General features: G+C 36.9%; 2 pseudogenes; both read left to right on the top strand.

Annotated features, from left to right (window-relative positions):
* The first annotated feature begins 6,793 nt into the window (after positions 1-6,793).
* Positions 6,794-8,363, top strand: LOC148917682 (uncharacterized; annotated as a pseudogene).
* Positions 8,364-9,855, top strand: LOC103328424 (uncharacterized; annotated as a pseudogene).
* Positions 9,856-14,962: the final 5,107 nt, after the last annotated feature.

Here is a 14,962-nt window from a genome sequence, read left to right as displayed (position 1 = left end):
GGAAAAGTCCAAAGAATAAAAAATAGAATGTAATTTTACAATCATGTATTGCAAAAAGATAAAAATTACAAAAAATGACATTTTAACTATCATTTTAAACCAAAAGTATTACCTAATTTTACAATAATGTAATATATAAAAATGTCAAAATTACACACAATGTCATTTCAACTCCGCCAATCCCCTTCCTGGCCAGCAGCCAAAGTTGCCGCCGCTAGCCACGCCTGCCTATCATAGGCCAGCCAGGGACCAACTCCGTTGTTGTTTATTCACCCTAAAAAAAAAAGATTTTGTGATATTAAATGGGCTAGAACCTTGACCCTCAAAGAAGGAAGTCTCACTCACAAACCATTACACCAAACTTGTTTTTGTGATATTCATTCAATTACACAATATTTATATAAACAATCAACAGTTTAAAAAAGAAAAAATTCATTTCAAACCAAATTCATGGAAAACTGCAAACAAAAACAGAAACTACAACAAAAATACAATGCAGATATCAAATGATGTAAACAAAAAAACTCTAACAAAACATTTTTTAAACCATTATCGTCCTACAGGGACTTTTCAAAACCTCTAAAAAATAAAAACAAAAAACTACCAGAGAAGATGAAGATGAACAAGAAATAACTATGCAGTTTTTATTTTTCTGCATTACAATTTCTGTTTTATTATGTTTCATCCGTTGCAGTTTCATTAAAACTAACATGTTGAAGCGTTTTTGAAGTCTACTATTTTCCCTTCTTCCTAGTTTGGCTTAGCACCAAATGGAAAGCACAAATCCTGCCACTTATTACAAGGAACATTACGTTAGATATTACAAGGACTTTGAATTTGTTGTGAGTTGTATGCAGATAATATTTACCAAATATCAAACACTTGCAGAAATGAATTTTACAGCACAGAGATTAATGCATACACAGTGAAAACTAGTTGTCACTTGAGGAACGTCGTCGTGCACCATCTCCACAAGCTTATTGATCCCGAGAAAACGACTGCTTCCATATCGAGACGGTAGGTACGCCCTCGAGGGGATCGAGGGCCAGCAGAGTAACCGAGCCCGAAGATCCCGAATAGCTAGAATAACCCGAATTCGAAATTGCCGAGGAGGAATGACCCAGATTAGGGGTAGGGTTAGGATTTGGATTGGGATTGGGCTTGCGCTGGGAGAACAGAGGCGGGTCTTGACCAAAGACAGCGCTGAGATTCTTAGCGAGATCGACATGAGTAGAGCTTGGGATAGGAGTCCATGAGCCAGATGATGACGAGGATGTTGTAAGTGACGTCGTGAAACGACATGGGGATGGTGTCGTCGCCCTGGAGTAGGTTGACGGAACGACTGTCGTTGTGGGTGAACATCGTCGTTTTGGGGTCAAGGGAGGGGTAGGCGATGGTGAGAGAGACGAGATGATTGCGGATGTGCCATTTGGTATCTGCCTAAAGGAAATATTAACCAGTTTCAAATTGTACAGGGATAATACAGCTTTCCTGGCTTGAATATAGGAATATTATATTCTACCAATAATGAATGGGGGAGACTTTGTAAAAAGACAAAGGAGAGATAAATTTTTTAAAAGAAGCCAAAATTGACAAAATTGCCCTTATTTATTTTTGGATTTCCTAAGGAATCCTTTATATTTGCATGTCTTTAATTTGAAAGTTGAAAGGTTTTTCTGTCTTTTTTTAAAAAGCTTTGGCTTTTTCCAAAAGTGAAATTTTTTTTTTGCTAAAACCTAGACTTAATGGGGAAAAAGAACCAACAAAGATATTTTACAAAATATTATTTTTTAAAATCTCTAATAAACATTTCAAACAAACACGAATAACATAACAATGTTAGAATCTAAATTTTATGAAAAATTACAGAACATGGTTCATAGATGTAGAGAAGGAGGATCCCTAAACAAGGGAATTTCTGAACTTGAAATAAACATGAAATTCTTTTGTTAATTAAACAGAAAATTATTTTCTTGAGCAAAACATAATTCATATTACAATAACAAAATAAGATTTCTTTCCAAACATGAACCATGAGGCATTAATTCAAACCCTTACTAAAAGGAGTTGATGTCCCCTAATCTTTTTATCAAACCCAAAATTTCTATGCTCGGGATGGCTGAAGAACCCAGAGTAGAACGTCTAAGCCCTACTTTTGAGACTTCTAACATCTAAGCCACCTTGGATGGTCCGCCACCAACACAAAAAGATGGCCCAGAAAATCTTGACCAAAACATCGTGGGACAAGGTCGTCGTTGTCAAGGCTTGAACTCAGCCTGTTCAACCCATCGAACTTGGGTCTTCCAACTCGACCTCATCAAACCTGGTCTCATGGTACTCTCAACTCAACGAGACCATAGATGAGAACCCACGCGGCAGTGATTTGAGTTTAATTAGATCTTAGGTTTTTATTTTTATTTTTATTTTTTTGTAGTTCCATCCACAGATCTTTTGTATTGTTATGAAAATGTTGAATAAAAATAGTCGATGTGTTTATACATGTATTTGATTGGGTTTCAATGTTTTTATTTTTTTTTCAAATTAATTAATTAATTTAGCATTTGGCTTATAACCCTTTGGTGTTTGATGTGTGTGTTATTTAGGAAGATGCAGGCACGATAAGGGTTTAGGGCTAGAGAAATTGCAATTCTGGAATCCCTGTAATAAAGAACTCCGTATATCTAAGAAGTTTGTTTCCAATAATGTAGTTTTAACTGGTCTTTTAGGCATTATAATCTCTATTATTTGAATTCATATTGAAAGCAAACTTGAGTTACATGATGTTGTGTGTTCTGTTCTCAAGCATGTCTACAAGTTTGTGATTCACACATTTAAGCAAATCTGCCCTTGTAGTATCAAAATCATGATAAATACAATATATAATTAATAAAGGGAAGTCCTAGTTAACGTCTTCGCCACAGTCGTAGTGTACCTTCCTTTTGTTTTTTTTTTTTTTTATAGAGAACCTCGACGGAACAAGGGAAACTTTATTGATAAAATGAAAAGTTACAATGGGGGGAACAATACGCCTGACCCCGACTCAACACATCACAAACTAGGGTGTCTTGAATAAGATCATGGGGCACCTCAAACCAAGTAAAGTTGTCCACAGTAAGCAGACCAAATCGAGCCAGTCGGTGTGCAACACCATTTGCTTCCCTATAGGTAAATTGAAAAACAGAGCCAGGAAATTGTTTCTGAAGATGCTTTACATCTTTACAATAGTACCAATGTTGGAATAATCCTGTCCTACTCGCTTTATGGCTGCAACCATGACAATAGAGTCTCCTTCAAAGATGAGAGATGCAATCCCGAGTGAGAGAGCAAGGGCCAACCTTTCAAGAGCCGCAAGAATTACTGCATGTTCAGCCGATTGCACTTCCCCAACTGATTTTGCCATTGTAGCCACAAAACCTCCATCCACGTCTCTGGCAACAACCCCAACAACCCTAACAACCCCTCTACTTGAAGTAGGATCAAATGCTCCATCAAAGTTGAGTTTGAGGTGGCATGATGGTGGTGCTGCGCAATTGATGGCATACCGCACCAGATTAGTTACTTTGGGTAAAGACCACAACATCATGTGGAGATTGTTGTACTCCCTTCCACAACAGTGTATTTCGGTTTCCCCAAATAGCCCATAGCAAAGTGATAGTATGATCACTCTATAAGCACTCTTTACTGTGAACACACCATGGTTATCATAATGCCATACAATCCGGTCTGGCGGCGCCTGAATACCTAATGGGATTTGTGCAATGTCAGCCACATCCATAGGTAAAAAGAGATTATTGAGTTTCTGCAGATCCCACTGTGGAGAGCCCTCATTACATATCAATTCACTCACCCTGGTATCCTCCATACCATGTAGACATGGGTGATCACACCAAAAGTGGTAGGCCTTGCACCCATCTATCCCCCCAAATTCGTGCTGATTTTCCATCACTAATTTGAAATCTTGATCCCATCTCCAACACCTTTTGAGCCGTCTAGATGCTCTTCCAAACAAAAGATGGCCCTGATCCCAGCGTAGCTTCCCAGAAGCTGGTTTGTGGAAAATATTTGGCTCTTAGAATTCTGCTCGCCAATGCCTAAGGATTTTGAACTGGACGCCACCCTTGTTTGGCTAGCATTGCCATATTAAAAGCTTGCAAACATTGAAAGCCCATACCACCTTTATTCTTTGATGTACATAGTATCTCCCAGCACATCCAGTGAATTTTCCTATTCTCTCCTTGTTGACCCCACCAAAAACGGGCCATCATTTGTTCAATTTCATGACATAAACCTTGAGGCAAAAGGAAACAGCTCATAACATATAATGGAATAGATTGGGCAACTACCTTCAACAATATCTCTTTTCCTGCAATGCTCAAAGTCTGTTCACGCCACCCTTGGAGTTTTTTTTTCCAGATCCTCTCCTTTAAATATCGAAAACAAATTGTTTTATTTCTACCTAACAACATTGGGAGGCCAAGGTACGTTGCATGATAGTCAACTCGAGAAACCCCCAATACACTAGCCAAGCGACTTTGGGTGTCTATAGGAATATTTGTACTAAAAGCCACACAACTTTTTGGCAATTTATCTGTTTACCTGAAGCATGTTCATACACTTCAAAAATGTGCTTTAACACCCCACAATTATTATCAGTTGCCTTTGCAAACAGAAAACTATCATCTGCAAAAAATAAGTGGTTGACTGTAGGAGCTCCCCTACAAATAGCGATCTCATGCAGTTGCCCTTGGCGTTCTGCCTTTGATAGTAATGTGGTAAATCCTTCCACACAAAGAAGAAATAAGTAAGGCGATAAAGGATCACCTTGCCTTAATCCCCATGTTGGGTATAAAATCCGAGTTGGTTCACCATTCACCAAGAACGAGTACGATACAGTTTTCACACAATCCATAACCATCTTCACCCACAAAATAGGAAAACCCATCGCCAACATCATTTTCTCCAAGAACTCCCACTCCACACGATCGTAAGCTTTACTCATGTCCAATTTCAAGGCCAAACGCCCCTTCCGTCCTCTTCTCCTTTGTTTAAAAAAAGAGCAATCTCAAAAGCCATTATAGAATTATCTGTAATCAACTGTCCGAGACAAAGGCACTTTGACTTTCTAAAATTACACTCTGCATCACAAACTTCATACGGTTGGCCAAAGTTTTTGCTCCAATACGATACAGAAAATTACACAGGCTTTATTGGGCGCAACTGAGCCATGGTTCGTGGCTCTTTAACTTTTGGTATCAAAGTTACGAAAGTATGATTTAGTTGTCGTCACATATGTTATGACTGCAAAAAATCTCTAGTAGCAGCCACTACATCATCTCCTACAATTTGCCAATATTTTTGAAAAAACAGAGGGAGGCCATCTGGACCAGGTGCCTTTGAAGGTTGCATTTGAAAAACTGCATATTTGATCTCCTCATACGAGAAATATGCCATTAGTACCTGTTGCATATCTTCTGTCACTTAGGCTCCACACCAGAAAAAATTTCATCCATCATACTTGACCCACTGGAGTGGAACAAATCTCCAAAATAATCCATTATCATGGATGTTATTCCTTGTCGAGACGTATGCCAATAACCGCTGCTATCCTCTAACCCCTTGATAGTATTTCTCCTCTTTCTATTAGTTGCCTTTTGGTGAAAATAGCTAGTATTTTTGTCCCTAGCCTTTAACCAACTTTCTCCAGATCATTGACACGAGTATAATTCATTTTTTGCCAATAGCTCATCAAGGTCTTGTTACACAACCCTTCAATCCTCTTCTACCCTTTCAGAATAAGGGGCTGGAATAAACTAGCCAATTTTGCGTGCAGGACCCGAGTTTCCTCCTTGATATGTCCAAAAGTACTTTTACTCCATCTTTGAAGCACCCAAGTCATCAACTTTATCTTCTTGTCCAAGCCCACCATAGGATCAAGATCACTTACAGACTCCCACACATGCTTTATTATTTTTTTCACACTCCACATGAGTGGTCCACATTGCTTCAAAGTGAAAACCACGATATCTGCTTTTTTGGCACGTTGCATGCCGTATTCTCACAAGAATGGGAAGATGGTCTGATCGGCTTGGGTCCAAATGCTGAACGGAAAAACCAGGAAAGATATTTTTCCAAGATGTTGTAGCCAAAGCTCGATCCACCCTCACTCTAATGAAACCATCCCCAAAGTGGCGCTTCCAAGTAAACTTATACCCATTGAAGCCCAAATCTCGAAAACCCAATTTATCCACAATGTTCTAAACCCCTGCATCTGTCTGTCATTTCTTAGAGGACAACCTTCTTTTTCATCCGTGCTAAGAATCTCATTAAAATCTCATACACACAACCAAGGCAGTTGATTATGGTGCCCTAATTGATCCAATAATGTCCATGACTTCTCCCTATCTTGCACTGCTGGAAAGCCATAAATAAAAAAGTCAAACACCATTGATCTCCACCGCCATCATAACCAATTTGTACATCTATAAAGTGATCAAAAAAAGCACTAACATGAACATCCACCTCTTCCTTCCAGAACAATGCCAAACCTCCAAAATAACCTCTACTGCTCACACTTGTCACTCCCCTAAAACCAAGTTGCTTTGACAGTTTCTCCATGTGAGCACTATTACAAAGAGTTTCACATAGAAAAACAATCTTCGGACCTTCTTCGTGGATTATACTTTTCAACCCATTAACTGTTGAGGGGTTCCCAAGCCCCTGACAGTTCCAACTTAGTAGATTCATGGCTTAGTAGATGCAAAGCAGTCAGCCACCGCCGATCCCATAGAGCTCGATGAAAGATTTGAACAACATCTTTTTTGAGCTGGTAACACATCTCCAAACACCACTGCCTTAGGTTCCCTCTTTCTACCCCAACCTTCAGGTTGTGTGATCCTACCTCCCATGTGTTTAGAATTCCTTCCTCGACCCTTACCACCAAAGGCAGAGCTAATGAAGGCCTAGAAGGTTCAGCTGACCGCCCTAAAATTCCCAAATAAACCCTGCATTCATTACTATTTACCCTTTGTATATAAATTATTATTAATATATGACCCTTCTCAGCTTTCCTTTTTTATTTTCTCACTTTTTTTTTAATAACTTCTTAATTAAAGAACTACTAACCTAAAAGCTAAAGAAGAACCTTTTGCACTCCTTAAATTAAACATATTCTATTTCAACTTTGCATTGCGTGAACTAAACCTATTTTATTTTAAGCCTTCCTTTGCATCAATCATTCAATTCTTTTTTTCTCTCCGACTCTAAAGTTAATTCTCTACAAGAATTCAACTTTGTTTCACTGAATTGTGACGATTAATCCAGTAAGTCTTTAACCCTAATAGTATTTTTTTTATTTATAGTTTATTGTATTTGTGGTCTGTTAATTAGTTATTTATTTATTATCTCAAATCAAGAACAATAATCTTTATATGTTTCTTTATCATCTGATTTCTGAAATTTACTTTTAAAACAGTTATGGAGAAATACTTTAAAAGAAAAGCGACAAATCAATTGTCACCTCCTCTAAGAACAGATGCGTTAAATCATGGTACTACAAACGTCAATGTGAGGAAATCAATCTGGCTGATCTTCCTTCAGATCCTGGGCTACGAACTTGAATTTTGAATTACAATCCTAGCATCCAAGATCAAGTGCGCAGAGCTTATTTGCAAAGAGGTCCTTGCCAACCTAAAAGACACAATTTTCCTCAAACGAATTTTAGTAATACAATTCGAAGGTTTAACCCTGCTTGGTTTGATGAATATGCTAGTTGGTTAGAGTATAGTATTGAAAAAGATGATGTGTATTGTCTATATTGTTATCTCTTCAAACCAAATAATGGAGAACAAGTTGGTGGTGATTCCTTTGTGGGTGAAGGGTTTAAAAATTGGAAGAAAAAAGAAATGCTAAAAATTCATGTTGGAGGCACTAATAGTGCACACAACCATGCTAGGCGAATGTGTGAAGCTCTATTAAATCAGAGGCAACATGTTGAGACATTTTTTTTCAAACAGTCACATCAAGATCGAAGTGATTATCATATTCGATTAAATGCATCAATTGACTGTATTCGATATCTTCTACGACAAGGGATGGCATTTCGTGGTCATGATGAATCTGACGATTCAAATAACAAAGGTAACTTTCTTGAACTTTTGCACTAGTATTCTAATAGAAATGAGGAAGTGAAGAAAGGTGTATTGAAAAATGCTCCCGCAAATCTTAAGTTAACATCACCCGATATACAAAAGGATATTGTGAATGCTGCTGCAATTGAAACTTTAAATAAAAGTTTTGGAGATATTGGTACCTCATTATTTTTAATTCTTATTGACGAGTCTTGTGACATATCTGGAAAAGAACAGATGGCCATTGTATTGCGATATGTATGCAAGGGACATGTAATTGAGAGATTTGTTGGTGTTGAGCATGTTAATGATACTACTGCTTTGTCACTGAAGAATGCAATTGAAAATTTCTTTTCGAGAAATAAATTGAGCATATTTAGGTTGTGTGGCCAAGGCTATGATGGTACCAATAATATGCAGGGAGAATTCAATGGTCTTAAAACTCATATTTTGAAGGAAAATGAGTCTGCTTATTATGTTCATTGTTTTGCTCATCAACTTCAATTAGCTCTTGTGTCTCTAGCAAAAGAATCATATCAAAATCGATGATCTTTTCACTTTGGCTTCTAATTTGGTGAATGTTGTTGGAGGCTCCTCTAAGCGTCGTGATTTTCTACGAGAGAAACAAGCTAGCAAGGTTATTGAAGCACTTGATAGTGGAGAGATTTCAAGTGGGAGTGGCTTAAATCAAGAAATCACTTTTAAACGAGCAGGTGAAACAAGATGGAGCTCTCATTATGTTACTTTGATAAGTATCATCAATTTATTTCCATCTATAATTGAATTGCTTGAGGAACTTAAGGTGAAGGCATTGAAAATTGATCAGAAACATGAGGCAACTAAGTTATTAGATTGGCTGGAATCATTTGATTTTGCATTCAGTCTACATCTTATGAAAAATTTGTTGGGAATTACACATCAGTTATCACAAGCATTGCAAATGAGAGATCAAGATATTGTAAACGCCATGAACTTGGTTACACTCAGTAAGCAACAATTACAAAAGATGAGAGATAGTGGATGGGATTCTTTACTCAATCAAATTGTTGTTTTTTGTGAAAAATATGATATTGATGTTCCTAACATGGATGATATTTATCTACCTTCAAGCCGGTCAAGAAGCAAAGCTCCAAAACTCACAAATTTGCATTACTATCAAGTCAATTTATTTTATGATGTCATAGATATGCAACTCCAAGAATTAAATAGTCGTTTTACAAAGACTAATACTGAGTTGCTTCTTTGTATGGCATGTTTAAGTCCACTTGATTCATTTTCTGCTTTCAACAAACAAAAATTGATTCGCCTTGCTCAATTTTATCCGAAGGACTTTTCAGAGAATGATATCTTGGCACTTGAGGATGAAATTGAGACTTACATATTTGATATGAAATCTAGTAGCGTGTTTTCGGGATTGAAAGGAATTAGTGATCTTGGAGAATAATTGGCTGAGACAAAAAAAGATAGGGTATACCCATTGGTTTACTTGCTTGTGACACTGGCACTAATCCTACCAACTGCGATTGCCTCCATGGAAAGAGCATTTTCTGCTATGAATATATTCAAAAGTGATCTGCACAACTGAATGGGAGATATATGGATGAATGACAGCTTAATCATATATATATATATATATATATATATTAAGAAATATACATTTGATATTATTGATAATGAAGTGATTATGAAAAGATTTCAAGAGATCAAAACTCGTCGAGGACATTTGTGAATGTATTGGAATGACATATGAGTTATTACTAAAGACTTTGTATTATTAGATAAATTTATCTTGCTATGCAATGATTTTATTTTTTAACGTTGACACTCCTTGATCAATTTTCTGGCTCTGCCATTGCTTGCCACCATTATTGGTCCTCTCATGCCGTCCTTCGTTCATTGCCCGTCTAGTGGCTTTAGGCTGCATCACTTGTCTTATTATAGGACTTAACCCAAAAGGATCAGAATTTGTTGGGCTCCAACCATGTCTAAACCCACACCCTCCCTCCAGTCGTTTGTTGAAATAAGCCCACTTCCTTCATTGGGCCAACTCTTGCTCCCAATACACCTATTAGCAACAAGTCCAAGGCCCCCATTTAACTCCATGCCATTTGTAATTGGAAGCAAATCAGTACAATCCCAATTTGACCTGAAATCATGCTGCTCATTTAAATGTAACGTCAATTGCCTATTAGAATCCGCAATAACCTCATGATTGGGCTCCCAATCAATCCCAAAATTAAGACTAAGATTTAAATCCGGTAATCCAGGCCGTGCTTTACGGCTCAAATTTTCCATAACGTGCATGTCATAATTTTTATCCATAATTGGAGCAGTTAATGGCTACAAAATTTCCTCAGTACGATTCTCCTTCTCCAATCCAACACCGCCGCCATGTCCATTGTGAGCCATCTCTACCAACTCCTCTGCCTCCTCTTCCATATCTATTGGTACCTTCATAAACCATCTAGAAGGGTCAGATATCCCAAATCTCCTTCCCAGGGGTCGACGATATATTCAGGTCCAAGAATGTCTTCCTGAAACCATCTCCCATATGGTTTTGCTACATCATCTAATTGGTCTCCCTATTGACTTTCAATATGATCAAAGCATCCACATAAGTAGCAAACATGCGGGAGTTTTCATATCGGAGGTCAACCCATTCCACCTTACCCTCCGGCAATTGAATCGGCAAACAACGCCTTAGCGGTTTGGTAATATCTAGAGCAACTCAGATTCGCAAATAGCTTCCCAAGCATTGGCCCCGCTTGCTTTGATCGGAGACCACAAACTCCCCTATCTACTGCCCAATCATCTTACCCGTCTCTCGAGTCATATGGATTAAAGGTAGTCCTTTCACTTAAACCCAGAACACTTGTTGGCATAACGGAATTCTCGTTGGGTGCACCAGATCATCTACTTCAGCAAGAACTAACAGGAAATGATTAAATGTCCATGGACCTCTTCGTAATATTATCGCCCTAGCTGCAGTCGTCTTAAAAGAGAACATAAATAAATTTGCCTCCAAGTCTGCAATGGTCACCTCCGCCTTTGGACGCCATAGCGTGTGCATGGTTCATTTAAAGGCTTCTTTATTAATCGCTTGTCTCGACAGAACTTTACCCACTAGTAGGAATCTTGATGTTTTCAAAATTTCTACTCTGTCTGGCTCCACAACCAATGCTTGTTGCTCCTCAACGGTGAGAGAGAAACGAGAAGCAAAGTTTTGCAACATATTCTCCTTGGTCGTGAAAAGGAAAGCAAACAGAATTCCTCCCTTATCTGCACACCACACTGCCTTCTTCAATCCTCTCCAACAACTATCTCGTATCATACATGATAACTACAACCACAGCTGAGAAAACCAGCCGTCTTCTCGAGTTTGCCACTCCCTAGTGTTTTTAACTCTCCTAAAGAAGCCTAGAAACCTAAGAAAACTGTAGAGAGACTCAATTTATAGTGTACCTTCCTCTTCTCCCCACTGAGTGGTGCATATCATGAAAGGGGATGGGAGTTTGCCATGATTTATGTGATGTAGCCTTTTATGAGTATCATGTGGTTGACTGGGATGCAAGTGGTTAGATCTATTTTCCAAGTTTAGTCCTTGACTCATTGGGGATGCTTCCTCTGGATTTCCTTCGTTGGCTTTACGAAATTGACAAGGAAAAAATTGTAGTTGTCTACAAGATACAGGCACATGTATTCATTGTACGATAAGAAACATGTAGGTTTTCATTTGGGTGGGGGTTTTTCAGAACCATGGTGCATTTGGATGAGGGAAATAAACTTGGGATTTTGACAAAACTTAGAATCTCTAAATTGACATGAACCAATTCTTGTGGTTGGATAAAAAAACATAGAAATTTAGAAATTCCGAGTGGGAAAAAACATGGAATTTGGAGATCATAAATCCCAACTTTAAATTCTATCTAAAAGTTGTAATTTCTAAAATCCCAAGAGATATTGAGTTTTAAAAAAAGATAACTCTACAAATAAAGGTTAAATTCTATGTTTTAAATCAGTCACCCAAACAAGAAACTTTACAAATTCTAGAACATTAATTTCCGTCATTTTAAATTCCGTCATTTATGAAATCCTTCGTACTTTTAAATTTCCTCATCCAAACGCACTGACTATTTATATATCCACCTTCACTATTTGACTATTTGTTCTTTTAAATGTGATATACGAATTCTCTTGTAGTTTATAGTTACTGATTATTAGAGGCATGCTCAAACTAAAACTCGAAATGGAGCCGATCGATTGGAGAACTCAATTTCCCTCCAATGCTCGAGAAAAAGTTGTAAATAAGATGTAAGTTCAGTAGCATTAATCATATCAAAACTTTCTTTGAATTCCACCTCAAGGATTTTCCTTTGATTACTTAAATATTATCTTGGCATTACAATTTTGGATTAGTACAATACTTTGTGTCATTGCAATTTTGGATGTACATTGTGGGTACTGCCTTAATTACTTAATACATAAATATTAATAAGGCTTATTATCACAAAACGTCCCTAAGGTTTACGAAACTATCAAATTGCATCCTTAATGTTTTTTTTTGTCACTCGTGGTCCTAAAGGTTAGTATGTGCGATCACAAATGGTCCCTGCCGTTAGGTTCCGTCAAAAACTCCATTAGTGTGTTGACGTATATATATATATATATATATATATATATCAAAAAACATCCCTGAGGTTCACACACCTATCACAAATGATCCCTATGAAATTTTTTAATTTTTTAATTTAAAATTCATAAAATTTTGTTTTCTTTTTTAAATTATTTATAAATGAAAAAACTATTTATAGAAGGATTTTAATCTTGAGAACCATTACTAGTTTTTTCATTTTTAAATTTTATGAATTTTAAATTATTTTTAAAAAAACTCCATTAGTTTGTTGATGTGGCATATATATGGAGCTCACATCTACAATAATATAGTGTCACATGTATTTAAAATACAATATATATTTTAAAATAATTTAATGAATTTTAAATTAAAAAATTTCGCAGGGACCATTTGTGATAGGTACATGAACCTCAGGGATGTTTTGTGATATATATATATATATATATATATATGCAACATCAACAAACTAACAGAGTTTTTGATAGAACCTAACGGCATGGACCATTTGTGATCACACATACTAACCTTGAGGACTACGAATGACAAAAAAAAACATTTAAGGATGCAATTTGATAGTTTCGTAAACCTTAGAGACGTTTTGTGATAATAAGCCTATTAATAATTTAGACATGCTAAGCTTTATGATAATTCTACTTAGGCTGAGCTTGGGTGAGCATCAGCATGACTAATTGGCAAGCCTGCAAAGGAAGTATTTAACTTTTCTTCTGTATGAGTTATGAATTTTGCAAGCCAAGATTTTGAGCCTCTAGTAGATTTGAATGTTTATATAGTATCATACCGTTCTTTGACCAAGCCATTCTGATTATTTACTAAAACTATTACATTTGAACTTTCCTTGAGCTTACATGGCTAGTAACTTTCTGACTGCGGAAAAATTCCTCATGCAGTATGAATACCTTAAGGAAGCGTTTTCCATCTTCTAACTCGGAAAAATGTATATCTGAAATCAAGAATATTGCAGTAAGTTTGGGGAAAAGATTTATATCGGTGCCAGAAACCAGGTACGTACCTTAGGCTTTTATCATGCCTGCTTCTTCCTAAATAGCACACACATCAAACACCAAAGGGTTATAATTAGCCAGATGCTGAATTAATTAATTAATTAATTTGAAGAAAAAAAAAACATTAAAATCCAATACATGTACAAACACATCGATTATTTTTATTCAACATTTTCATAACAATACAAAAGATCTGTGGATGGAAATACAAAAAAAAAAAACAAACAAACAAAACAAAACAAAACATAAAAAACCCAATCAAGTGACCCCTGGAATCCTCCATTAGAGCAACTCCACCCATTTGCCCTTAGCCATGGCAAGGGGGGGAGCTAGGGCAGCCACTATTCACGTGAATAGTGGTTGCCCTTGCAAAATCAGAATTTTGTGTTTCCACCCATTGCCCTAGCTAAGGGCAGTTACTATTCATTTTTTTGTTTTATTCACAATTTTATTTACCTTAATAATTAATTTGGATAATATTTTCGGATAAGATTTACGGGTTCCTACGTGTCAAGACTATTCATAATCGGATAAAATTTCGGGTTCAAATTTCGAATGAATTTCAAAATTCAAATTTCGGATGAATTTCAAAAATCAAATTTCAGATACATTTGGGTTCAAATTTCGGATGAATTTCAAATTTCAGATAAGATTTTCATCCAATCAAATCAAGCCACGTGGCATCTTTATCTTGCCAAATTTTTCTATAAAACCAAAGGCTCACCTCATACCTCTCACACCACATCTTTCAATATTTTCATTTCTTAGAGTTTAGAATTCATACTCCATTCATTCTCAATGGAAGAATATAGGAGATGCTTGGAGAGGCATGAGAGAGAAAGAAAGGAGAGAAACCGTAGAGCCGATGAAATCAATGAGTTGCAGAGGCAAGTTGATGAACAAGTTCTCATAGCAGTGGCAATGGAAGAGGAAGAGAACCAAGGTCGCCGCCGTGGTTCACAAGTCGGCCGTCGCCGGAAATGTGGACAGACATAGGCATTCTCGGGGTAAGAATCTTTTGGAAGATTATTTTATCCCAACTGCTTTGTACTCTGATGTTGATTTTCGAAGGCGATTTAGAATGCAACCCCACTTGTTCAATAAAATCATGCATGATATTTGCAATTATGATGCATACTTTGTTCAAAAGTGTGATGCTACTGGGGTTTTGGGCCTTCTGC

The sequence above is a fragment of the Prunus mume genome, linkage group LG4, assembly GCF_029339155.1.
Source record: "Prunus mume cultivar Tortuosa linkage group LG4, ASM2933915v1, whole genome shotgun sequence".
NCBI lineage: Eukaryota > Viridiplantae > Streptophyta > Magnoliopsida > Rosales > Rosaceae > Prunus > Prunus mume.
Note: the sequence above shows the minus strand (reverse complement) of the source record. Positions and strands in the feature narration are given on the sequence as shown.